Source organism: Scyliorhinus torazame, chromosome 8, assembly GCF_047496885.1.
Source record: "Scyliorhinus torazame isolate Kashiwa2021f chromosome 8, sScyTor2.1, whole genome shotgun sequence".
Taxonomy (NCBI): domain Eukaryota; kingdom Metazoa; phylum Chordata; class Chondrichthyes; order Carcharhiniformes; family Scyliorhinidae; genus Scyliorhinus; species Scyliorhinus torazame.
The window spans coordinates 12,543,995-12,571,102 of NC_092714.1; the positions used below are offsets into that span (position 1 = coordinate 12,543,995).

Consider the following 27,108-nt stretch of genomic DNA (forward strand, 5'->3'; position numbering starts at 1 on the left):
GGTCGGTTGTTGGGGGAGGAGGAGGGGGCGAGACGTCAGTTGTTGAGCGGTGGTCGAGGGGAGAATGGGGGAACAGGGTTTCAGCATGAGGGGAGTTGACGAAAAGGTAGGATTTCTCCCCCAACCCCCCCCAAAAAAAACAAGCACCTATCCATTCACAGTAGCGCCTGTTCGGGTCGGAGCTCGCGACCCTGGAAACCTCAGTGGGCTCAGGCCCAGAGTTTGGGAAGCCCTGCATTGAAGGCTGTTTGCCTCAACGCTTCCTTGCAAATCATTTGGAAGGAAACCTGCTGTTCTGGGCATATATGGGACTTCAGACCCAAATACGATCACACAAAGGCAAAATAGTGCTGATGCTGGATGGGAGGTAGTCCATCACTCCCCACCTTCTCAATGTGGGAAACAGGGAATGGGCAATAAACGTCTGCCTTGCCCACATCCCAGGAATGGGTTTCCAAAGGGTGAAATTGTCGAAGATTTTCTGAGAGAGTGATCGGATGTCTAACTTTAACTCACTCAGGACAGGTTCCCATTCAATTTTTACAGCCTTGCATTTTAGAATGAAGATTAGCACCTGCAAAAAGATACAGATAATTCAGGTTTTGTAACAGCCAAGGCACTAAGTGTACAGAATTCTGATACTAACAGGTCGCGTGAAGAATTTTGTTTTGTAGTGAGTGGCGCGAATGTGGAACTCGCAAATACAGAGGCAGCGAAAGTGTGTGGGGAAGAATTAAAGGGATAGTCTGTGGATCGGTGAAAGGCAGCATAGATGAAGTGACAAAAAGCAGAATGGCTTGCCATGCCACTTCAGAGGGCAGTTCACAGTCAATAGGAGTAATCTTGACTTGGTGCAATAATCTTGACGCTAAGACCAAGAAAGCACAACAGTGCCTGTACTTCCTCAGGGAACGAAGGAAATGTGGCATGTCCACATTGGCTCTTACCAATTATTGCAGATGTACCATAGAAAGCATCCTAGCCGCTGCATCACAGCCTGGTATGGCAACTGCTCAGCCCAAGACCATAAGAAACTACAGAGAGTCGTAAACACAGCTCAGTCCATCAGATGAACCCGCCTCCCATCCATTGACTCTGTCCAAATCTCCTACTGCCTTGAGAAAGCGGACAGCATAATCAAAGACCCCTTCCACCCGGATTATTCTCCCTTCCAACCTATTCCATTGGGCAGGAGATACAAAAGTCTGAGAACACGGCTAACAGATTTAAAAACATCAACTTCCCTACTTTTGCCAGACTCCTAAACGACCCTCTTATGGGTTGATCTGATCTCTCTGCACATCTTCTCTACTGCAGTGTTCTTCAAAGTCGGGGGCGCGGGCAAGTGTCGTAGGGTCGCGGAGCTGTTGTCCGCGGTGCTCCCTAGCGCGCAAATTGCCGTGCAGCACCGCCTTGTCTTAACGCCGGCTGCAAGCGGCCGCGAACAGGTTAAAAAAAAAATTCGGCAAATGCGAATGCTCGCCGATAATCGGGCACGCATGCGCAGTGCGGCCGCTATTTTTTTTTAAACGGTTGCAGCTTTTTGTTTTACAAGTTCTGTAGTGGTTTTTAATAATTTATTCTTTTATTTTATTCATTTAATTGTTATTTTTTTCATTTATTTTATTCATTTTAATTTTTTTTTTACAAGTTCGGGGGGGGGGGGGGGCGGTTTATTTGATAAAATTTTACAGGAAAAAAATTCAGAACTTTGGACAGATGGAGACTCCAAACTTTCTGACACCGGAAGGCTTCGCCTTCATCCAACAGGTTCCATTGGAGGAGCATGGACGAGGGCCAAAAGGGACCCAAAACCATTTCCTCCATTTTTGTCAGCAGCAAACAAGGCAAGAGAAAATGGTGGGTCGCGCAGGTCGGCCTGCGTGGGTCGCGAAGGTCGGCCGGGTTGGGTCCTGAAGGTTGGCCGGTTGGTAAAAATGGGTCCCCGGGAAAAAAGTTTGAAGAACACTGCTCTACTGAGTAGTACTACACTCCTACATGCTTCACCCGATGTTTATGTCCCTGTATTTACATTGTGTATCCATCGTATGTCCGAGGTTTTCATGTATGGAACGATCTGACTGGATGGTACGCAGAATAATACTTTTCACTGTACCTCGGTACATGTGACAATAAACACAATCTAATCTATAACTTCAATGGAGGTTGAAATCAGGAGAATTGTGAAGACGGACTGCTGATTCACTATTGCCTGTCATTCAAGGGCGAGGGGCTTATCTTATGGAGAAAGGTTGAACAGGTTGAGCCTACACCCATTGGAATTTAGACGAATGAGAGGTGATCTTACTGAAACACATAAGGATTGGATAGGGAGGATGTCTTCACCTGAGGGAGTGACGAGAACCAGGAGACATGGTTTAAGAATAAGAGGTGTACCATTTAAGATGGAGATGTGGAGAATATTTTTCTCTCGAAGGGTTATTGGTGTGTGAAAATCTCTTTCGCAAAGAGCAGTAGCGGCATCTATTCCAGGCAGAGTTAGAAAGATTTTGGAGAGGCCGGAGCCTGGATTTTCTGGTCCACAGGATCAGAAATTCCTGCCCAAAGTCAACAGATGTTTTGTTGATCCATCAAATTTTCAGAGCAGGCTTGAAGGGCTGAATGGCCACTTTTACTGACCCACCTTTCCATGTGATACATTCAAGGGCAAACTAAATAAGTGCATCAGTCAGGAAGGTATTGAAGGATACACTGACGGAGATAGATAGTGGAGCTTATTTGGAGCAGCAATAAGGGCAGGGGCCTGTTGGCCTGAAAGGCCTGTTGCTTTGTAATATTTATAACATACTCATAAAATTGGCCTTTAAGGAAGGATTCAAAGGCATCAGAAAGAGTGTAGAAAAGATTCACGAGAATGGTCCCAGGAATGAGGAACTTCAGTTATGAGGACAGAATGGAGAAACCTTGGCGAAGTGGAAGTTGGGAGAAGATTTGATAGAGGTGATTAAAATCATGAGGGGCCCAGACTGAGTAGATAGAGAGAGACTGTTCCCATTGGCGGAAGGATCAGGAACCAGAGGGCACAGGTTCAAGGTGTGTGGTGAATGTAGTCACCTAATGCATGAGCTGCCTGTATGATACTGTAACCTATGACCTGGAAATGGTGATATGAGCTACTTCCAGGTCCTGTACTGTAACCCCGGTGGGCTCCGCCTCTGGCTCCGCCCTCACCGGGGCCATATATAGGCCGGCCACCTGTGGATGGCACTCATCTGGACAACCGACTCTGGCTAGGCAAGTTCATGATTAATAAAACCTAATGTGCGGTTGCGGCTATGCGGAGCTAAGCTGCACGATTCGGCAGCTCCCGCTATTACGGACTTTCGGGCTCATTGGAGGAGCCCCAACGGAATTTTTTCGAAGACAACCCGTGGGGCAGGGAAGAGAGAGGTCCCCCTCCAACTTTTATGGACCGGAACAGAAGTGCAACAGCCAAAGAAGCAGCATTGGAGCAGCGGGAGAAGCGAGGGAAAAAAATCAAAATGGCGGCGGCCGGGGACAAAGCGGAGTGCGGGCCGGAGCTGCACGAGTTCATTAAGCGCTGCTTCGAGGAGCTGCGGAAGGAGATGCTGGCGGTAATTGAAGGACTAGGGATAACCCAGAAGGCCCACGAGGTGAAGATCCAGGAGGTACAGAAAAGAGTCAGTGAGAATGAGGACGAGCTCTTGGGCCTGGCGGTGAGAGTGGAGCAGCACGAGGCGCTACACAAGAGGTGGGCGGGAAGACTCGAAGACCTGGAACTCAGGTCGAGGAGAAAGAATCTGCGGATCCTGGGTCTCCCTGAGGGAGTGGAGGGGGCCGATGCGATGGCATACGCGAGCACGATGATCGGGGCGATGATGGGCGCGGAGGCCCCTTCGAGGTCGCTGGAGCTGGACGGGGCACACCGGGTGCTGGCGAGGAAGCCCCAGGCAAATGAGCCGCCAAGGGCGATGGTGGTGAGATTTCACCGGTTCACGGACAGAGAGAGGGTCCTGAAATGGGCCAAGAAGGAGCGGAGCAGTAAGTGGGACAATGTAGAGATCCGAATATACCCGGACTGGAGCACGGAGGTTGCAAAGCGGAGAGCGGGTTTCAACCGGGCCAAAGCGGTGCTGCACCGGAAAGGAGTGAAATTCGGAATGCTGCAGCCAGCGCGACTGTGGGTCACATACAAGGGCCAACACTATTACTTCGAAACGCCTGAAGAGGCGTGGACCTTCATACAAACCGAAAGGTTGGACTCTGAGGATTTGTGAGGGTGGGGGGGATGTTTGAGGTTTGATGTGTGATGGTTGTTGTATATAGGGGGTCAATCAAGCGCAGGAAATGTTACACGGGCTGGGGGAGAGAGACAAGGCCACGACAGGAGCTGCGCCAGAGGGGGCGGGGCAGGCTTTGGAAAGCGCGGGATTTTTTCCCGCACGCGGGAAGAAAGGCGGGAATGGGAACGAAGGAATGCATATTGATTGGGAGACTCCCACACGGGGAGGTCAAAGGGACGGCGGGGGAAGCCGGGGTCAGCTGACTTATGGGAGTGATATGGGGGGAGCAAAAAAGCTAGACAGGGGTCTAGCAGGGGGGGGGGGGGGGGAGGGTTGCTGCTGCACTGGCCGGAAGGGAACGGGACACAGAAGAGGTGGTCGGGACGGGGGTCCCCCGGCTGGGGGACTGGAGGGTGAGGGAGACGCGGACACAGGACTGGCCCAGAAAAGGAGATGGCTAGTCGGCAGCGGTGGGGGGGGGGGGGGGGGATGAGAGCCCCTCCAATCCGGCTGACAACGTGGAACGTGAGGGGCCAGAATGGGCCGGTGAAGAGGGCTCGAGTGTTCACGCACTTAAAGGGACTGAAGGCAGACGTGGTTATGCTCCAAGAGACACACCTGAAGGTGGCGGACCAGGTCAGGTTAAGAAAGGGATGGGTATTCCACTCGGGACTGGATGCGAAGAATAGAGGGGTGGCCATATTGGTGGGAAAGCGTGTGTCATTTGAGGCCAAGACTATCGTAGTGGATAATGGAGGGAGATATGTGATGGTGATATGTGATGGAGGAGGTGGGGAGGCTGAAGAAAGATTTAGACAGTTTAGGAGAGTGGTCCAAGAAATGGCTGATGAAATTCAACGTGGGCAAGTGCGAGGTCTTGCACTTTGGAAAAAAGAATAGAGGCATGGACTATTTTCTAAACGGTGACAAAATTCATAATGCTGAAGTGCAAAGGGACTTGGGAGTCCTAGTCCAGGATTCTCTAAAGGTAAACTTGCAGGTTGAGTCCGTAATTAAGAAAGCAAATGCAATGTTGTCATTCATCTCAAGAGGCTTGGAATATAAAAGCAGGGATGTACTTCTGAAGCTTTATAAAGCATTAGTTAGGCCCCATTTAGAATACTGTGAGCAATTTTGGGCCCCACACCTCAGGAAGGACATACTGGCACTGGAGCGGGTCCAGCGGAGATTCACACGGATGATCCCAGGAATGGTAGGCCTAACATACGATGAACGTCTGAGGATCCTGGGATTATATTCATTGGAGTTTAGGAGGTTGAGGGGAGATCTAATAGAAACTTACAAGATAAGCTTAGAATAAAAGTGAGTCACTTTAGAATAGAGATGAGGAGAAATTTCTTCAGCCAGAGAGTGGTGGGTCTGTGGAATTAATTGCCACAGAGGGCGGTGGAGGCCGGGACGTTGAGTGTCTTTAAGACAGAAGTTGATAAATTCTTGATTTCTCGAGGAATTAAGGGCTATGGAGAGAGAGAGCGGGTAAATGGAGTTGAAATCCGCCATGATTGAATGGTGGAGTGGACTCGATGGGCCGAATGGCCTTACTTCCGCTCCTATGTCTTATGGTGAGTGGTAGGTTTCAAGGGACGTGGGTGGTGTTGGTAAATGTATACGCCCCGAACTGGGATGATGCGGGATTCATGAAGCGCATGTTGGGGCGCATTCCGGACCTGGAGGTAGGAGGCCTGATAATGGGAGGGGACTTCTATACAGTGTTGGACCCAGCACTGGACCGCTCCAGATCAAGGACTGGAAAGAGGCCGGTGGCGGCCAAGGTGCTTAGGGGGTTTATGGATCAGATGGGGGGAGCGGACCCATGGAGGTTTGCAAGACCGCAGGCCAGGGAATTTTCTTTCTTCTCCCATGTGCACAAAGCCTACTCCCGGATAGATTTTATTGTTCTGGGCAGGGCACTCATCCTGAGGGGGGAGGGGACGGAGTATTCGGCCATAGCCGTTTCGGATCACGCCCTGCACTGGGTGGAACTGGGGCTGGGAGAGGAGAGGGACCAACGCCCGATGTGGCGGCTGGATGTGGGACTGCTGGCAGATGAGGTGGTGTGTGGGAAGGTGAGGGGGTGTATTGAAAGGTATTTGGAGGCCAACGACAACGGGGAGGTGCGGGTGGGGGTTGTATGGGAGGCGTTGAAGGCGGTGATCAGGGGAGAGCTAATCTCCATCAGGGCTCATAGGCAGAAGACAGAGGGCATGGAAAGGGAGAGGTTAGTGGGGGAGATTTTGAGAGTGGACAGGAGATACGCAGAGGCTCCAGAGGAGAGATTACTTGGGGAAAGACGATGGCTCCAGACGGAGTTTGACCTGTTGACCACAGGGAAGGCGGAGGCACAGTGGAGGAAGGCGCAGGGGGCGACCTACGAGTATGGGGAAAAGGCTAGTCGGATGCTGGCACACCAGCTCCGTAAGAGGACGGCAGCGAGGGAAATAGGGGGAGTCAAAGATGGAAGGGGAGCCACGGTTCGGAGTGCGACGAAAATAAACAAGGTATTCAAGGCCTTCTATGAAGAGCTGTACAGATCCCAGCCCCCAGCGGGGGAAGAGGGGATGAGACGATTCCTAGACCAACTGAGATTCCCGAGGGTGGAGGAGCAAGAGATGGCTGGTTTGGGGGCACCAATTGGGATGGAGGAGCTGAGCAAGGGTTTGGCGAGTATACAGGCGGGGAAGGCCCCGGGATCGGACGGGTTCCCAGTGGAGTTCTACAGGAAGTACGTAGACCTGTTGGCCCCGCTACTAGTGAGGACCTTTAATGAGTCAAGAGAGGAGGGGACCCTGCCCCGACAATGTCGGAAGCAACAATTTCTTTGATCCTAAAGCGGGACAAGGACCCACTGCAATGTGGATCGTACAGGCCGATCTCGCTCCTCAATGTGGATGCTAAGTTGTTGGCAAAAGTGCTGGCCACGAGGATAGAGGACTGTGTCCCGGGGGTGATCCACGAGGACCAGACGGGATTCGTAAAGGGCAGGCAATTAAACACTAATGTGCGGCGGCTCTTAAACGTGATAATGATGCCATCGGAGGAGGGAGAGGCGGAGATAGTGGCAGCTATGGACGCGGAGAAGGCCTTTGACCGAGTAGAGTGGGAGTACCTCTGGGAGGTGCTGTGTAGGTTTGGGTTCGGGCGAGGGTTTATCAGTTGGGTTAAGCTCCTTTACAGAGCCCCGGTGATGAGTGTAGTGACGAAGGTCGGAGTACTTTCGGCTGTACCGAGGAACAAGGCAGGGATGCCCCCTGTCCTCCCTGTTGTTTGCATTGGCGATCGAACCCTTGGCCATGTCATTGAGGGAGCCTAATAAATGGAGGGGGGTGGTCCGAGGGGGAGAAGAGCATCGGGTGTCGCTATATGTGGATGACCTGTTGTACTTGGCGGATCCAATAGAGGGGATGGTAGAGGTCAAGCAGACTCTAAGGGAGTTTGGGCTATAAGCTCAATGTAGGGAAGAGTGAGCTCTTTGTATTACAGGCAGGGGACCAAGAAAGAGGGATAGGGGACCTACCGCTGAGGAGGGCGGAGGGGAGCTTTCGGTATCTGGGGATCCAGATAGCCAGGAGTTGGGGGGCCCTAAACTGAATCTGACGAGGTTGGTGGACCAAATGGAGGAGGACTTCAAAATTTGGGACGTTGTCACTCTCGCTGGCGGGTAGAGTGCAGTCGGTCAAAATGGTGGTCCTTCCGAGGTTTTTGTTTGTGTTTCAGTGCCTTCCCGTCGTGATCACCAAGGGCTTTTTCAAGAGAGTAGACAGGAGTTTATGGGGTTTGTGTGGACGAATAAGACCTCGAGGGTAAGGAAAGGGTTCCTGGAACGAAGTAGGGACCGAGAAGGGTTGGCACTGCCAAACCTAGGGAGCTACTACTGGGCAGCAAATGTGGTGATGATCCGCAAGTGGGTGTTGGAGGGAGTGGGGGCGGCATGGAAGAGGATGGAGATGGCGTCCTGTAAAGGAACGAGCCTGGGGGCGTTGGTGACGGCACCGCTGCCGCTCTCGCCGACCATGAGTCCGGTGGTGGCGGCAACGCTAAGGATCTGGGGTCAGTGGAGACGGCACCGGGGTGCAATGGGAGCCTCGGTGTGGTCCCCGATCAGGGGTAACCATCGGTTTGTCCCAGGGAGGATGGACGGGGGGTTTCAAAGCTGGCATTGGGCGGGGATTAGAAGAATGGGGGACCTGTTCATGGACGGGACGTTTGCAAGCCTAGGGGCACTGGAGGAGAAGTTTGAGATACCCCCGGGAAATGCTTTGAGATATATGCAGGTGAGGGCTTTTGTGAGGCGACAAGTGAGGGAATTCCCGTTGCTCCCGGTACAAGAAATTCAAGATAGGGTGATCTCGGGTGTATGGGTCGGGGAGGGCAAGGTGTTGGCAATATACCAGGAGATGAAAGAGGGGGAAGCGCTGGTAGAGGAGTTGAAGGGTAAATGGGAGGAGGAGCTGGGGGAGGAGATTGAGGAATGTCTGTGGGCTGATACCCTAGGTAGGGTTAATTCCTCCTCTTCGTGTGCCAGGCTCAGCCTGATATAATTTAAGGTGGTCCACAGAGCGCACTTGACGGGGGCGAGGTTGAGTAGGTTCTTTGGGGTAGAGGACAGATGTGGAAGGTGCTCAGGGAGCCCGGCGAACCATGTCCATATGTTTTGGTCATGCCCGGCACTGAAGGGGTTCTGGAGAGGAGTGGCGGGAGCAATATCTCAGGTGGTGAAAGTCCGGGTCAAGCCAAGCTGGGGGCTAGCAATATTTGGAGTAGTGGACGAGCCGGGAGTGCAGGAGGCGAAAGAGGACGGCATCCTGGCCTTTGCGTCCCTAGTAGCCCGGCGAAGGATCTTGCTAATGTGGAAGGAGGTGAAGCCCCCTAGCGTGGAGGCCTGGATAAACGACATGGCTGGGTTCATAAAGCTGGAGAGGATTAAGTTTGCCTTGAGAGGGTCTGCGCAGGGGTTCTACAGGCGGTGGCAACAGTTTCTAGACTATCTCGAGGAGCGTTAAGAGGAAGGTCGGTCAGCAGCAGCAGCAACCCAGGGGGGAGGGGGGGGGGGGGTGGGGGTGGAATGGGGGATTGCTTGGGGGGGTGGATGAGCAAGAGATAACATGAAGGGTTGGGGAAACTGGCACGTGCGGGAGAGAGCCAGTGTATAAAGCTATGTAAATATACCATTTTGCCATGAATATATCTTGCTCAGTGCGATTTCTTGTTATTTTGTTACGGGGGGGGGGGGGGGGGTTATTGTTTGTGAGGGAGAAAAATTGTGTTAAAAAACTTTAATAAATATATATATTTTTAAAATAAAGCCTAATGTTCACTCGCTCTCTCAGTCTCTTGGTGAATTGACGGTACATCAAGGTGATTGGCAAAAGAAGCAATGGCTACATGAGGAAAAACCTTTATACGCAGCAAATGGTTCGGATCATTTAGTTTAAAAAAAATAAATTTTGAGTACCCAACTCGTTTTTTCCAATTAAGGGGCAATTTAGCGTGGCCAATCCACCTACCCTGCACATCTTTTGGGTTGTGGGGGCTAGACCCATGCAAACACAGAGAGAATGTGCAAACTCCACGCGGCCAATGATCCAGAGCCAGGATCGAACCTGGGACCCCGGTGCCGTGAGGCAGCAGTGCTAACCACTGCGCCACTGTGCTGCCCGAACGCTGCGTAGTTGAGGCATTCAAAATAGAATTGGATCATTATCTGAGAAGGAAAAACTTGTAGGGCTACAGGGAAAAGGCAGGGGAGTGGTGCCTGAAGAGAGCTGGTCTAGACAACGAGCTAAATGGCCTCATTCTGTGCTGTTCTATGATTAAGAAAATTCCAAACAAAATTGTCCCCAAATATCTTTCTTCTCTTGTAAGTGGGAGAGTTTAGAATCCATCAATGGGAAATGATTTAGTTGGGAAATGGGGGCAGATAATGGGGCAGTGGTAATGTCGCGAGTGTCACGGGTTCAAATCCCACCACGGCAGCAGGTGGAATGTAAATACGTTGTCGGTTGATCATGACAAATATGGTGATCACGAGAAACAGATAACTATTGTGAAACCACATCTGTTTCACTCGTGTCCTTTAGGGAAGGAAATCTGCCGTCCTTACCTGGTCTGGCCTACATGTGACTCCAGACCCACAGCAATGTGGCCGACTGTTAACTGTTGCTTGAAAAGGTTCAGCGAGCCTCTCTGTTCAAGGGCAATTAGGGATGGGCATGGGCAATCAATGCTGGCCCAGCCAGCGACATCCACATCCCATGAAAGAATAAAGAAAGAAAAGAAACCCACTCACTGAATCGTTGGTCACTGGGCTGTTTTTAGTATTCTTGCTTACAGCTCAAGCTTAGTTAAGCGAGAAATGAATGAGCGCTTTGTGTCAGACAACAAAATGACATCTGCACAGTCAATGAGAAAGACTCGTATTTATAACACTTGCATTTGACAATGAGACCTTTATGTCCCAGAAACATCGCAACACTCTCGCATAAGTGTGATTCGGTGGAGAGTACAATGTGGTCACAAAATCCTTGCGAAACTGGGAGTCTAAGTCCATTAGTGGAGCAAAGAGCACAGATAGACAAACCATTAATAGTAACAGAAAAAAAAGCAAAACCTACAAGTGAAGATCATTTGCAGAGAGAGAGAGAGAACTGAATCGGAGAGAAATTATGTTAAATGAAAATAATAAAAGTAGAAGGGTCTTTGACTTTCCTGTCCCGTCCACAATGGCTGTCGAGGCTGGAGGATCCCGGCCATTAACTCTGTTTCTGTCTCCACAGATGCTGCCTGGCCTGTCGAGTATTTCCAGCACTTGGCAGTTCTTATTTCCAAATACCAGTATCTGCAGTATTTTGCTTTGGTAATGTGTGTGTGAAGATATGTTGAACCTGTGTCGGGATTTGGTCTAACTTGTGAATAATGGCTCTCCATGCAATAAAAAAAAAGAATATCGAAGCACCCGGAAAAGCTACAAACAACATTTGTAAGGATAATGCCATAACTGGGAAGTTATACAGGTAACAGTGTCTCAAATCCGGCTAGCCGAAAATCAGAGATGTCCGAAACTCTTGAGGTTTTTCTAAGCTGCCGTGCATGAATTTTAATTCTTATTGAACAAGTAAAATAACTTGCCGGCTTGTTCGTCTAGGTGCCGCACTGGCAATCGACTTTTGTGAGCGGTCTGAGCGGCCCTTGACCCTGTGGTGAACCACTGATATTGTAGTTCCACTGTTACTTACAGCACTGTATATATTTTCTGTTACTGTTTGTTCCATTGTTACTCACGGTGTTATACATTGTTCTTCCGTGGCTCCGCCCCACTGGGTGTTGTATATAGTTGACTGATCTGTAGCCCTGTCTCCAGTCTGGGTTCAGCAGCAGACAGGCTACACCTTAGAGTATTAAAACCATTACTTCATTTCCGACAACTTGTCTCGTGTGTAATTGATGGTGCATCAGACCCCCCCAACTGGCCCGGCACAATCTGCCCTACTGGACCCACCCCAAACCACCCGATCCGAAAAACGCATCCAGAAACTGGCACAGACTCGGTCCCGGGGTTGCCAGTTTCGAGACAGTGGACCTGGTGTGGCCATCTAAAATGGCCGCCCGCATAGGATGATGGATTGTGGACATAGACAAGACACAGCTTGTGTGTATTGGCAAACAGCAACCCAGACCTATACAGAAACTCGCACCTGCTAGGGGTCACTCACAGATCTCCCCAGGACAATGGGACTCAGATTAAACATTAGTAGCAGGCTCAGGGGCGCCTATTGACCTTATTTAGGAGTGCATACATGCCTTGGACAATAACAACTAGGACCCACCCAGCTATCAAGGTACCGTACCCTAATTGGCCAAAATCGATTAGGGTGATTGAAATCCTATTGATCCATTGGACCCTACCTGGGACCGCCCAAAAGAGCGCGAAAGATCGGAGGATGAGGAACTGCGCGACCAACGCTCTGTCTCTTTTGGACCGGCCTCTGCCCACCAACTGCAGCACATCGACTAGACAACTGCAAGGACCCACGATCGCTACCTGAAGGAGGAACCTCAGCCCAGACGTACCTGACAACTTCCAGCCGCCACACGTGGGGTACCAGATAAAGGCCTTATCTTACCTGCACAGAGCCGGTCACTTGAAAGTTAAGTAAACGTCGTTTAAACTGCTATAGTCTAATGTGTAGTAGCGTGTTAAGTTATTAAAGTATAGAACCAATCCTATTTTTAATAATAAACTATAATTGTACTAATATACTGGTTGTGAGGTCATTTGTCCAATACACGGAACACACTCGCATCTTGTGGTTATCAATAAAGATAGAAGTCAGCAACACTGGAAAAACACTCCCTCGCAGTGTAAACATTTCCATGGGTTGAAGGGTCAGTAACCAGAGACTTAAGATAATTGGCAAAGGAATGAGTGGAGGAAACAAGGAGAACTGTTTTTAATGCAGCAAATTGTTATGGCCTGAAAGGGCGGTCAAAGAAGGTTCAATGGTACCTTTCAACGGGAAAGTGGATATAGATTTGAAAAGTAAAAATTGCTGGGCTACGAGGCAAGATCAAGGGAACATAACTAAATGGATGGTGCTTTCAAAGAGCAATCGGCCGAATGGCCTCCTCCGGTGCTGTTTGATTGTACATTGAAATGGTAATATAGAAACAGTTCGTTCAGCCTATTGAATCTATATTGTCATATACCCTCCATGCGGCCATATAGTCCTAATCCTATTTACCAATCCACGTTCAAGTCCCCTTCGTCACCTCCAACCACCTGCCTATTCATAATAATAATCGCTTATTGTCACAAGTAGGCTTCAATGAAGTTACTGTGAAAAGCCCCTAGTCACCACATTCCGGCACCTGTTCGGAGAGGCTGTTACGGGAATTAAACCCGCGCTGCTGTCCTTGTTCTGCATTACAAGCCAGCTGTTTAGCCCACTGCGAAACCAGCCCCTAATCCTGAATGTTGACACAGTTAATGTCTCGAGCATGAAAGAGACTTCATGTGGTCGAGGTGACGCAATATAGAAATAGAACCAAAGAAAGGTTACAGCACAGAGACCATTCAGCCCATCGAGTCTGCGCTGGCCAAAACACAGCCGCACAGTGGTCAGCACTGTTGCTTCACAGCGCCAGAGTCCCAGGTTCAATTCCCGGCTTGGGTCACTGTCTGTGTGGAGTTTGCACGTTCTCCCCGTGTCTGCGTGGGTTTCCTCCGGGTGCTCCGGTTTCCTCCCACAAGATGTGCTATTAGGTGAATTGGACATTCTGATTTCTACCTCAGTGTACCCGAACAGGCGCCGGAATGTGGTGACCAGGGTCTTTTCACAGTAACTTCATTACAGTGTTAATGTAAGCCTACTTGTGACAATAATAAAGATTGTGATAAAAGAAAAAATAATAAACTAGCTGTCCATTCTAATTCCGTCTTCCAGTACCAAGTCTGTATCCTTGCCAGTTGTGGCGGTATGTATTAGGGGTAGTACGGTACCTGTGAAGCCGAGAGGCTATTGGCTGACAGGTCCCGGGTCCTGGTTGGATCTGCCGCCTGCTGGCTCCGCCCAGAAGGCAGAGTATAAGAGCTAGAGTTCTCCCAGCAGCCGCATTCTGTAACTGAGCTGCTGGGGAACAAGTCTTGCTTAATAAAGCCTCGATTGATTTAATCTCTTCTCGACTTGAGTGAGTAATTGTTGCGCGACAATTTATTAAGCAAGCTTAAAAGACTACGGAGCTCCGGATCGCCCCGGAGTGTCTGCGAATCAGCCCCCATGCAGCAAACTCGGCGGCCGTGTTTAAATACTGGCTAGCATGCTTCGAAGGTTACCTTTGAACGGCCCCCGGCCGGAACACGGAAGATCAGAAAATGCAGGTCCTGCATTCCAGGGTGAGCCCGGAGATTTACACGCTCATCGAAGACGCGGAGGATTTCCCGACGGCGCTCGCAATGCTGAAAGGAGTCTACATTCGGGCCATAAACCAGGTCTACGCACACCGCCAACTCGCGACGAGACGGCAAATCACCGGAGAATCGCTCGACGAGTTCTACAGCGCGCTCTTGATTTTGGGAAGGAACTGCAACTGCCCGTCGGTGAGCGCAAACGAGCACACGGAGCTCCTAATCAGGGATGCTTTTGTGGCAGGTATGATTTCTTCTCAAATTCGCCAAAGACTGTTAGATAGAGACTCATTAGGACTCACAGAGGCACGGGCCCTTGCGGCCTCCCTCGACGTGGCCTCACAAAATGTCCGCGCCTACAGCCCCGACCGCGCGGCAGCCCCTTGGGCTCCGTGGATCCCCTTTGCGACCGACTCACCGGCACCCCCCCCCCCCCCCGCAAGCCTGCATGGCTAGAGCACCAGACCACCCCGGTGGGCCCCGCTGCTATTTTTGCGGGCAGGCGAAACACCCCCGTAGCGCTGCCCGGCCCGCTCCGCTATTTGTAAAACTTGCGGCAAAAAGGGGCATTATGCAGCGGTGTGCCAGTCCCGGGGGGTCGCCGCAATCTCCGGGGGAGAACGGGGACAGCAGACTCAACCCCCCCCCAGCACTCCATGTGCGGCCCACGGGCGCCGCCATTTTGGGCCCCGGACACCACGCGGGGAGGATGGGTGCCGCCATCTTGTGACCCCCCCCCCGGCCACGTGCGATCCATGGGGGCGGCCATTTTGTCCACCCCCGACCGCATGTGATCCATGGACGCCGCCATCTTGGCTGACAGCCAAGGACCCCAGCATAGACAGCTCCACGGGGTCGGAAGAAAGCGCCACGGTGCACCAGCTAAGACTGGCTTCGGCGACCCTGGACCAATCGCGGCCCCGGACGCTCCAAACGGTAACGTCAACGGTGGTGGTCAACGGGTACGAGACGCCATGCCTAATCGACTCTGGGAGCACAAAGTTTTATCCATCCGGATACGGTAAGACGCTGTTTTCTCTCTATTCGTCTGAGTACTCAAAAGATTTTTCTGGCTGCGGGATCCCATTCCGTAGAGATCAAAGGGTGCAAGGGAGGGAATTTAAGAATTATAGGCTTTATGTCCTTCCCCAACTCTACGCTCCCACTCTCTTGGGGTTAGATTTCCAGTGTAACCTCCAGAGCCTTACGTTCCAATTCGGCAGCCCAATACCCCCACTCGCTATCTGCAGCCTCACGACCCTCAAGGTCGAACCGCCTTCCTTGTTTGCGAACCTCACCCCGGATTGCAAACCCGTCGCCACTAGGAGCAGACGGTGCAGCGCCCAGGACCGAACATTTATCCGGTCTGAAGTCCAGCGGCTGCTGAAGGAAGGCATAATCCAGGCCAGCGATAGTCCCTGGAGAGCACAGGTGGTAGTTGTGAAGACTGGGGAGAAGCAGAGGATGGTCGTAGACTAGAGTCAGACCATCAATAGGTACACGCAGCTCGATGCGTACCCTCTCCCCCGCATATCCGACATGGTCAATCGGATTGCACAGTACAAGGTCTTTTCCACCGTGGACCTCAAGTCCGCATACCACCAGCTCCTCATCTGCCCGAGTGGCCGCAAGTACACGGCCTTCGAGGCAGACGGGCGGCTCTACCACTTCTTAAGGGTCCCATTCGGCGTCACGAACGGAGTCTCGGTCTTCCAACGGGAGATGGACCGAATGGTTGACCAGCACGGGTTGCAGGCCACGTTCCCGTATCTCGACAACGTCACCATCTGCGGCCACGACCAGCAGGACCACAACGCCAACCTCCGCAAATTCCTCCAAATGGCTAACGCCCTGAACCTCACCTATAACGAGGAAAAATGCGTTTTTAGCACCAACCGTCTGGCCATCATGGGATACGTAGTGCGCAATGGAGTGATAGGCCCCGACCCCGAACGCATGCACCCCCTTATGGAATTTCCCCTCCCCCACTGCTCCAAAGCCCTGAAACGCTGCCTGGGCATCTTTTCGTATTACGCCCAGTGGGTTCCCCAGTACGCAGACAAGGCCCGCCCGTTAATTCAGTCCACTACCTTCCCCTGTCGACAGAGGCCCGCCAGGCCTTCAGCCGCATCAAAGCGGATATCGCAAAGGCCACGATGCACGCAATCGACGAGTCCCTCCCCTTCCAAGTCGAGAGCGACGCGTCCGACGTAGCTCTGGCGGCCACTCTCAACCAAGCGGGCAGACCCGTGGCCTTTTTCACCCGGACCCTCCACGCCTCAGAAATCCGCCACTCCTCAGTGGAAAAGGAAGCCCAAGCCATAGTGGAAGCTGTGCAACATTGGAGGCATTATCTGGCCACGAGGAGATTCACTCTCCTCACTGACCAACGGTCGGTAGCCTTTATGGTCGATAATGCACAGCGGGGCAAAATCAAGAATGACAAGATCTTGAGGTGGAGGATTGATCTCTCCACCTATAACTATGACATCTTGTATTGTCCCGGAAAGCTGAACGAGCCGTCCGATGCCCTATCCCGCGGCACATGTGCCAACGCACAAGTAGACCGCCTCCAAGCCCTCCGCGAGGACCTCTGCCACCCGGGGGTCACTCGATTCTACTATTTCGTGAAGTCCCGCAACCTCCCCTACTCTGTTGAGGAGGTCCGTACAGTCACCAGGAACTGCCACATCTGCGCAGAGTGCAAACCGCACTTTTTCAGGCCAGATAGAGCGCACCTGATAAAGGCTTCCCGTCCTTTTGAACGCCTCAGTTTGGATTTCAAAGGCCCCCTCCCCTCCACCGACCGCAACGCATACTTCCTAAACGTGGTGGATGAGTACTCCCGTTTCCCCTTCGCCATCCCCTGCCCTGACATGACAGCGGCCACAGTCATTAAAGCCCTCGGCACCATCTTTACACTGTTCGGTTTCTCCGCGTACATCCATAGCGACAGGGGGTCGCTTTTCATGAGCGACGAGCTGTGTCAGTTCCTGCTCAGCAAGGGCATTGCCTCGAGCAGGACGACCAGCTATAACCCCCGGGGGAATGGTCAGGTAGAGAGGGAGAACGGTACGGTCTGGAAGACCGTCCTACTGGCCCTACGGTCCAGAAATCTCCCAGTTTCCCTGTGGCAGGAAGTCCTCCCGGATGCCCTCCACTCCATCCGGTCGCTGCTGTGTACCACCACTAACCAAACACCTCACGAGCGCCTCCTTGTCTTCCCTAGGAAGTCCTCCTCCGGAACGTCGCTGCCGACCTGGCTGGCAGCCCCAGGACCCATCTTGCTTCGAAAACGTGTGCGGGCGCACAAATCAGACCCGTTGGCCGAGAGGGTTCACCTTCTCCACGCAAACCCTCAGTACGCCTACGTGGCATACCCCGACGGCCGACAGGACACGGTCTCCCTACAGGACCTGCCGCCCGCCGGAAACACACACATACCCCCCAACACCGATCACCCCCTCCCTGCCACCGGCGCACCCGACGACCGCTCCCTTCCCGGGTGGATCGGTCCTCCTCCCATACCCGCCCAGGAGTAAAGAAACAGGGACGAACAGCGCAACGCTCCCAGAGACGACGGTGCCCGAGCCAGCACCTGCACCACCACCGGGGCTGAGGCGATCGACAAGGACGACCAGGGCATCCGCTCAACTCATGGAATCCGCGTGACACAAAAAGAAAAAACAAACTTGTAAATAATTCTGACAACCTGTACATAGTTAACTGTTGGGCTAAATGCATAGCCACTGTACGAAATTAGTTCAAGGACCAGCCTTGTAAACCCCTACCACCATGCGAACCACCACCCCGCCGGGTTCTTTTTTAACAAGGGGTGAATGTGGTGGTATGTATTAGGGATAGTACGGTACCTGTGAAGCCGAGAGGCTATTGGCTGACAGGTCCCGGGTCCTGGTTGGATCTGCCGCCTGCTGGCTCCGCCCAGAAGGCGGAGTATAAGAGCTAGAGTTCTCCCAGCAGCCGCATTCTGTAACTGAGCTGCTGGGGAACAAGTCTTGCTTAATAAAGCCTCGATTGATTGAATATCTTCTCGACTTGAGTGAGTAATTGTTGCGCTACACTGGTTACAGCACTTCAGATACAGATCCAGGTAGCTTTTAAATGAATTGAGGGTTTCTGTCCTCAACACCAAACCAGGCAGCGAATTCCAAACACTCACCACCCTCTGGGCGAAGAGCGTTTCGCTCATGTGCTCTCTAACCTTCTACCAATCACCTTGCATCCGTGCCCCCAAGTAATTGACTCCTTAGCTAGGGGAAACAGGGCATCCCTGTCAACTTTATCTTGGTCCCTCCCTGTAATCCTCTGCACCTCACTCAGGTCACCCCTTAGCCTCCTCAGTTCCCAAGGAGGAAAAATCCCAGCCCAGCCAATCTTTACTCATCGCTGCAATTTTCAAACTCTGGCAATGTTTTCGTAAATCTCCTCTGCACTGTCTCCTCTGCACTGTCTCCAGAGCAATTATGTCTTTCCTGTAATGTGGCAACCAGAACAGAGATGCCTCGATAATAGACGAGAGGAGAAGCCACAAATGAAATTTGAATAGAAACATGTGGAGGGACATGAATTATATCTCGAGTACACAGCACGTATTCTGATCATACATAGAAAATTAATCAGGTAAACAATATATATTTGTGGGCTGGCTGGGAGCCAGTATGTCTGGTGAATTGATTTCCTGTTGGGTTGCATTAATTCAAGGCGCTTTTTTATTAAAGTACGAAAGCAATTATTTCACAGTTTAACCTCCCAACCGGCACACTGGATAATTTGAAAAAAATTTCAGAAAGAAAGGCCTGCATTTATATCGCACCTTTCATGAACTCAGTGGTTTTCGTACAACCACTCAAATACATTTTGAAGCATAATCACTGTTGCAATGTGGAAAACGTGCAATGCTCCCACAAACAGCACTGGGATAAATGAGCAGATAGTCTGCTTTAGTGACATTGGTACAGAGGTGAATATTGGCGAGGACAAAAAGGAGAACCTCTCTGCTCTTCTTTGAAGTAGTGCAATCCGTATCTTTTACATCCATCCAAGAGGGCAGGCGGAGACATTTCAACCGAAAGGTGTCATCTCTGACATTGCAACACTCCCACAGGACTAAGCTGAAGTGTCGTCCTAGATTTCGTGTTCAAGCCTGTGGACCCACGAATCTTTGACTCAGAGGTTACCAACAAAGCCCAGTCTGACAATGTAACCTCTTAACAATCACCAACCCCCACAACCTCATTTGGGCAGCACGGTAGCATTGTGGATAGCACAATTGCTTCACAGCTCCAGGGTCCCAGGTTCGATTCCCGGCTTGGGTCACTGTCTGTGGGGAGTCTGCACATCCTCCACCAGAAAGGGCAGGCAGTCAGTGCAGGAATCCCCTGTGGTTGTCCCCCTCTCGAACAGATATACCCCTTTGGATACTGTCGGGGAGGATAGCCTATCAGGGGAAAACAGCAGCAGCCAGAGCAGTGGCACCACGGCTGGCTCTGATGTTCAGAAGGGAGGGTCAAAGCGCAGAAGAGTAATAGTAATAGGGGACTCTATAGTCAGGGGCACAGATAGGCGCTTCTTTGGACGTGAAAGACACTCCAGGATGGTATGTTGCCTCCCTGGTGCCAGGGTCCAGGATGTCTCCGAACGGGTAGAGGGAATCCTAAAGGGGGAGGGCAAACAGGCAGAGGTCGTTGTACATATTGGTACTAACGACATAGGCAGGAAGGGGCATGAGGTCCTGCAGCAGGAGTTCAGGGAGCTAGGCAGAAAGTTAAAAGACAGGACCTCGAGGGTTGTAATCTCGGGATTACTCCCTGTGCCACGTGCCAGTGAGGCTAGAAATAGGAAGATAGAGCAGATAAACACGTGGCTAAACAGCTGGTGTAGGAGGGAGGGTTTCCATTATCTGGACCACTGGGAGCTCTTCCGGGGCAGGTGTGACCTGTATAAGAAGGACGGGTTGCATCTAAACCGGAGAGGCATTAATATCCTGGCCGCGAGGTTTGCTAGTGTCACACGGGAGGGTTTAAACTAGTATGGCAGGGGGGTGGGCACGGGAGCAATAGGTCAGAAGGTGAGAGCATTGAGGGAGAACTAGGGAATAGGGACAGTGTGGCTCTGAGGCAGAGCAGACGGGGAGAAGTTGCTGAACACAGCGGGTCTGGTGGCCTGAAGTGCATATGTTTTAATGCAAGGAGCATTACGGGTAAGGCAGATGAACTTAGAGCTTGGATTACTACTTGGAACTATGATGTTGTTGCCATTACAGAGACCTGGTTGAGGGAAGGGCAGGATTGGCAGCTAAACGTTCCAGGATTTAGATGTTTCAGGCGGGATAGAGGGGGATGTAAAAGGGGAGGTGGAGTTGCGCTACTTGTTCGGGAGAATATCACAGCTATACTGCGAGAGGACACCTCAGAGGGCAGTGAGGCTATATGGGTAGAGATCAGGAATAAGAAGGGTGCAGTCACAATGTTGGGGGTATACTACAGGCCTCCCAACAGCCAGCGGGAGATAGAGGAGCAGATAGGTAGACAGATTTTGGAAAAGAGTAAAAACAACAGGGTTGTGGTGATGGGAGACTTCAACTTCCCCAATATTGACTGGGACTCACTTAGTGCCAGGGGCTTAGACGGGGCGGAGTTTGTAAGGAGCATCCAGGAGGGCTTCTTAAAACAATATGTAGACAGTCCAACTAGGGAAGGGGCGGTACTGGACCTGGTATTGGGGAATGAGCCCGGCCAGGTGGTAGATGTTTCAGTAGGGGAGCATTTCGGTAACAGTGACCACAATTCAGTAAGTTTTAAAGTGCTGGTGGACAAGGATAAGAGTGGTCCGAGGATGAATGTGCTAAATTGGGGGAAGGCTAATTATAACAATATTAGGCGGGAACTGAAGAACATAGATTGGGGGCGGATGTTTGAGGGCAAATCAACATCTGACATGTGGGAGGCTTTCAAGTGTCAGTTGAAAGGAATACAGGACCGGCATGTTCCTGTGAGGAAGAAAGATAAATACGGCAATTTTCGGGAACCTTGGATGACGAGTGATATTGTAGGCCTCGTCAAAAAGAAAAAGGAGGCATTTGTCAGGGCTAAGAGGCTGGGAACAGACAAAGCCTGTGTGGCATATAAGGAAAGTAGGAAGGAACTTAAGCAAGGAGTCAGGAGGGCTAGAAGGGGTCACGAAAAGTCATTAGCAAATAGGGTTAAGGAAAATCCCAAGGCTTTTTACACGTACATAAAAAGCAAGAGGGTAGCCAGGGAAAGGGTTGGCCCACTGAAGGATAGGCAAGGGAATCTATGTGTGGAGCCAGAGGAAATGGGCGAGGTACTAAATGAATACTTTGCATCAGTATTCACCAAAGAGAAGGAATTGGTGGATGTTGAGTCTGGAGAAGGGGGTGTAGATAGCCTGGGTCACATTGTGATCCAAAAAGACGAGGTGTTGGGTGTCTTAAAAAATATTAAGGTAGATAAGTCCCCAGGGCCTGATGGGATCTACCCCAGAATACTGAAGGAGGCTGGAGAGGAAATTGCTGAGGCCTTGACAGAAATCTTTGGATCCTCGCTGTCTTCAGGGGATGTCCCGGAGGACTGGAGAATAGCCAATGTTGTTCCTCTGTTTAAGAAGGGTAGCAAGGATAATCCCGGGAACTACAGGCCGGTGAGCCTTACTTCAGTGGTAGGGAAATTACTGGAGAGAATTCTTCGAGACAGGATCTACTCCCATTTGGAAGCAAATGGACGTATTAGTGAGAGGCAGCACGGTTTTGTGAAGGGGAGGTCGTGTCTCACTAACTTGATAGAGTTTTTCGAGGAGGTCACTAAGATGATTGATGCAGGTAGGGCAGTAGATGTTGTCTATATGGACTTCAGTAAGGCCTTTGACAAGGTCCCTCATGGTAGACTAGTACAAAAGGTGAAGTCACACGGGATCAGGGGTGAACTGGCAAGGTGGATACAGAACTGGCTAGGCCATAGAAGGCAGAGGGTAGCAATGGAGGGATGCTTTGCTAATTGGAGGGCTGTGACCAGTGGTGTTCCACAGGGATCAGTGCTGGGACCTTTGCTCTTTGTAGTATATATAAATGATTTGGAGGAAAATGTAACTGGTCTGATTAGTAAGTTTGCAGATGACACAAAGGTTGGTGGAATTGCGGATAGCGATGAGGACTGTCTGAGGATACAGCAGGATTTAGATTGTCTGGAGACTTGGGCGGAGAGATGGCAGATGGAGTTTAATCCGGACAAATGTGAGGTAATGCATTTTGGAAGGTCTAATGCAGGTAGGGAATATACAGTGAATGGTAGAACCCTCAAGAGTATTGAAAGTCAAAGAGATCTCGGAGTACAGGTCCACAGGTCATTGAAAGGGGCAACACAGGTGGAGAAGGTAGTCAAGAAGGCATACGGCATGCTTGCCTTCATTGGCCGGGGCATTGAGTATAAGAATTGGCAAGTCATGTTGCAGCTGTACAGAACCTTAGTTAGGCCACATTTGGAGTATAGTGTTCAATTCTGGTCGCCACACTACCAGAAGGATGTGGAGGCTTTAGAGAGGGTGCAGAAGAGATTTACCAGAATGTTGCCTGGTATGGAGGGCATAAGCTATGAGGAGCGATTGAATAAACTCGGTTTGTTTTCACTGGAACGAAGGAGGTTGAGGGGCGACCTGATAGAGGTATACAAAATTATGAGGGGCATAGACAGAGTGGATAGTCAGAGGCTTTTCCCCAGGGTAGAGGGGTCAATTACTAGAGGGCATAGGTTTAAGGTGAGAGGGGCAAGGTTTAGAGTAGATGTACGAGGCAAGTTTTTTACGCAGAGGGTAGTGGGTACCTGGAACTCGCTACCGGAGGAGGTAGTGGAAGCAGGGACGATAGGGACATTTAAGGGGCATCTTGACAAATATATGAATAGGATGGGAATAGAAGGATACGGACCCAGGAAGTGTAGAAGATTGTAGTTTAGTCGGGCAGTATGGTCGGCACGGGCTTGGAGGGCCGAAGGGCCTGTTCCTGTGCTGTACATTTCTTTGTTCTTTGTTCTTTTGTGTGTGCGTGGGTTTCCTCCGGGTGCTCCGGTTTCCTCCCACAGTCCAAAGATGTGCAGGTTAGGTGGATTGGCCATGCTAAAAATTGCCCTTAAGTGTCCAAAATTGCCCTTAGTGTTGGGTGGGGTTACTCCGTTATGGGGATAGGGTGGAGGTGTGGACCTTGGGTAGGGTGCTCTTTCCAAGAGCCGGTGCAGACTCGATGGGCCGAATGGCCTCCTTCTGCACTGTAAATTCTATGATAAGAGGTAAAGGTTTTCACCCCTTACCTCTTGATTTTCTGCGAGGTTCCATGACCTGGGACTGCGCTGCATTAAGGGAACCCAGTGCTATAGCCCAAGCTCTTACCGCTGAGCCAGAAGGTTGTGGGTTCAAGTCCCAACCCAGACACTGGAGTGCCCGGCACAGGTGGTGCCAGTACTGAGGGAGCGCTGCACTGCCAGAAGTCCTACCTTCACCGGAGACATTAAACTCAGGCCACGTTTAATCCTCTGGCAGTCCTAAAAGATCCAGTGGCACTATTTGAAAGAGCAGCGGGGTTTTCTTTCCAGGATCGTGGCAAATATTCATTCCTCAACCAACACTGAAAAGCAGATGAGTTGACCAATACTACATTATTGCTTGTGGGAACTTGCGCAGATACACAGCCTTGTCTCCTGCATCACAGCGGTGACTATGCTTCAGAAACACAGTACGTCATTTGTTATAATAAGTTTTGGACATCCTGATGTCATCAAAGACATTGTATAAATGCACATATTCCTTTTGTGAGCCCGGCGACTGATGGTTGTGGGTAATTAATCAGCAAGAGAGCCGAGGCTGACATTGACCATACATATAGAGCTTTGAGCAAGGATCAGTGGGCAGGGTTTTAGCCCTCATCCTGTGATCAGCCACGCCACACCCAACTGCAGTGTCTCCAGTGCGGCCACAGATAAGATCAAATTATCCCGAGCAGATCAGTGAGTGAACCTGGTTCTCAGCTTCCAACTGTTGAGCTACAAGCTGACTAACACAGCTAAGTATGAGTCAGCAGGGAAAACTCTTGTTGCAATTTAATTGATCACGAGTAGACCTCTCAGGCCAGTGCTTTATAAAGATTGAAGTTAGGCGTCTGTTGCGCTTTTCATGACCTCAGGACCTCCCAAAACGATTCACAGCCAATGAAGGGCTCTTTGAACGTGAGAAATAGGAATAGGAGTGTGGGCCACAGATCTTCGACCCAAATACGCCCTCCCTTAAAGTCTGGCCATTGTAGTAATGCAGGGAACGCAGCCGTTCCCTCAATCAGAAATGTGAGCAATGACCAATGTTTTTGTGTTGACGTTTGAGCGATTTATTGATCAAACTGAGTGAGGCAGTCCATAAACATAATCTCAAGGCTGTTTTCTTTTTCATTGAAGAAACTTGAAACAAGAGAAAGCCATTCCATAGAATTTTAATAGTATTTACAGTGCAGAAGGAGGCAATTCGGCCCATCGAGTCTGCACCGGCTCTTGGAAAGAACACCCTTCCCAAGCCCACATCTCCACCCTATCCCCATAACCCAGTAGCCCCACCCAACACTAAGGGCAATTTTGGTCACTAAGGGCAATTTAGCATGGCCAATCCACCTAACCTGCACATCTTTGGACTGTGGGAGGAAACCGGAGCACCCGAAGGAAACCCACGCAGACACGGGGAGGATGTGCAGACTCCGCACAGACAGTGACCCAAGACGGGAATCGAACCTGGGACCCTGGAGCTGTGAAGCAATTGTGCTAACCACTATGCTACTGTGCCGCCCCTCAAGCCTGTTCCACCATTCAATGACATCAGGCTGGAGACAGTCATCCAACTTGAAGCGTTATCTGCTTTCTCTCTTCACAGATGCTGTCAGACCTGCTGAGATTATCCAGCACTTTCTGTTTTCGTTTCAGATTCCAGCATCCGCAGTAATTTGCTTTTATCCATCCGTCTGCCTTGGCTTCATGTACTTTGATGCCTTTCTCAGCGACCCGACTGATATTCTCCCCTGCATCCTCTCCGTGTCTGAGCACTAATTGTCCCCTGGAAAATCTCCCCATTGTGAGCTCAGAACCGTGACCATTGGGGGACTGTTAAACGATGTGGGAAGCACCACACAGCCTAATCGTGGAATAATGTACCACAGAAGGCCATTCATCCCATCCTGCCTGCGTCAGATTGTTGCAAGAGCAATTCAATTAATTCCACTTCCCTGCTCTTTCTCAATAGCCCAGTTCCCTCTCAGTGTTTGTCAAATTCTCTTTGAAAAGTTACGATTGAACTTCCAGCAGCCTTCCAGGCAGTGAATTCCACGTCAGCGCATCGTTTAAAGAAATGCTAGCCCTCTGATCTCTGACTCTTTTTCTCGCAGCCTCAAATCTACGCTCACCCTTTCACAGGCCTCCTGTCATCCCCTCTTTTACTACCTCTGTACTTCCTTAAAACCTGTTACAGCTGTAGTCTCTGACACAAGGCTGTGACCTGAAACATTAACTCTGTTTCTCTCTCCACACTTGCCGCCTGACCTGCCGGGTGTTTCCAGCATTTTCTGCCTTTAATTCAGATTTACAGCATCTGCAGTATTGTTGGTTTTATATCTGATTACCAACTCTTTCGCCCAATGGAAACGGCTGGTTCCTCCTGATTTACTCCATCAAAATGATTCAGTGATGTTGAACACTCTTAAAGTGTTTTCACGTGGGCTTTTCACACCGTCTCTTACTCGCCCTGCTTTAAGTAGCACAATCTCAGCTTCTCCAGTCTCTCCGCATATTTGAAATCCCTCATCCCTGGTATCTCACTCGAGTAAATCTCCTCTGCAGCCCAGGCCTTACTACCATTCCTAAAGTGGCATGTCAGGTATTGAACATTCTGAGCGGGATCTACCTGTCACATTGCATCTGAAAAGCGGTGCCTGAAACGCGACCGGTAAATGCAGAGAGATCCCACTTCTGGGATCCACCCGGATCGCCACGCCTCAGGAGATCTAATGCGATCTAGCGAGACGTCGCAATGTGAATCACACCAATTGTGAGCATGATCATTTTCTGGCAAATCTGCATATTAGAGTGAGACAGCTTGTCTCATTCTAATATGCATTTCCGAGATCTAACAAAACCGTGGGATCTAACACCCTCACCTTGGGAGACCTCGGGCAAGCGTCATTCAGCGCTGGTCTCCACAAACGGGGACCAGACTGATTGGCACTCGTGGGGGTCTCCCAGGGGATTGGAGGCCCCCAGGCGCATGCCCTCGGGGAGGGTGGCACCCCGGGCACCCTGGCAATGCCAGCATGGAGCTCTGGCAAGCTGGAATGTATAGCCTGGCTTTGATCGGGCCAGGGTGCGCCCTGCGTGGGGTTGTGGGTGTGCGGGGAGCCCCTGAGGACCTCCTTATAGTGAGTTGGGGCTTGGGGGGGGGGGGGGGGGGCGTCTCGAGAGATCGGGACACCATTTAAAAATGGTGTCCCGATCTCTCGCTGCATTGAGGAGCTCGGAGTGGCGAAAACGGGGCTGAGTGCGGATGCGTCGGGGAGTTCCCCGCTGAGGCCCCCAATCTACCTGGATGGGCATTAGATAGCTGGGTGTTTCTTGGCGCTCTGAGTGCCAGTAAACACGAGGCTAATCTGGCGCGACATGGGACTCTGTCCCCATTTGACCCCGCTGAGGTCTATAACAAGTGTTTTATAAAGATTTACGCAGAAACTCCTTGCTTCTACGTTTTTTGAACAGCCTTCTCAACTTGTCCCTCCATCTTACATTTTTGTACGTGCACGCTTTCTCTGAACATGCACACCCTTTACCAAGGCCGAGAACAGATGCCCAAACTCCACTCACACCCCCACAG

The 27,108-nt window shown here is 50.9% G+C and overlaps 1 protein-coding gene across 3 annotated transcripts in view; it reads right to left on the reverse strand.

The window, feature by feature from the left end:
• Positions 1-27,108, reverse strand: part of LOC140427642 (stomatin-like) — an 80,796-nt gene that overhangs the window by 34,484 nt on the left and 19,204 nt on the right. The window lies entirely within an intron of this gene.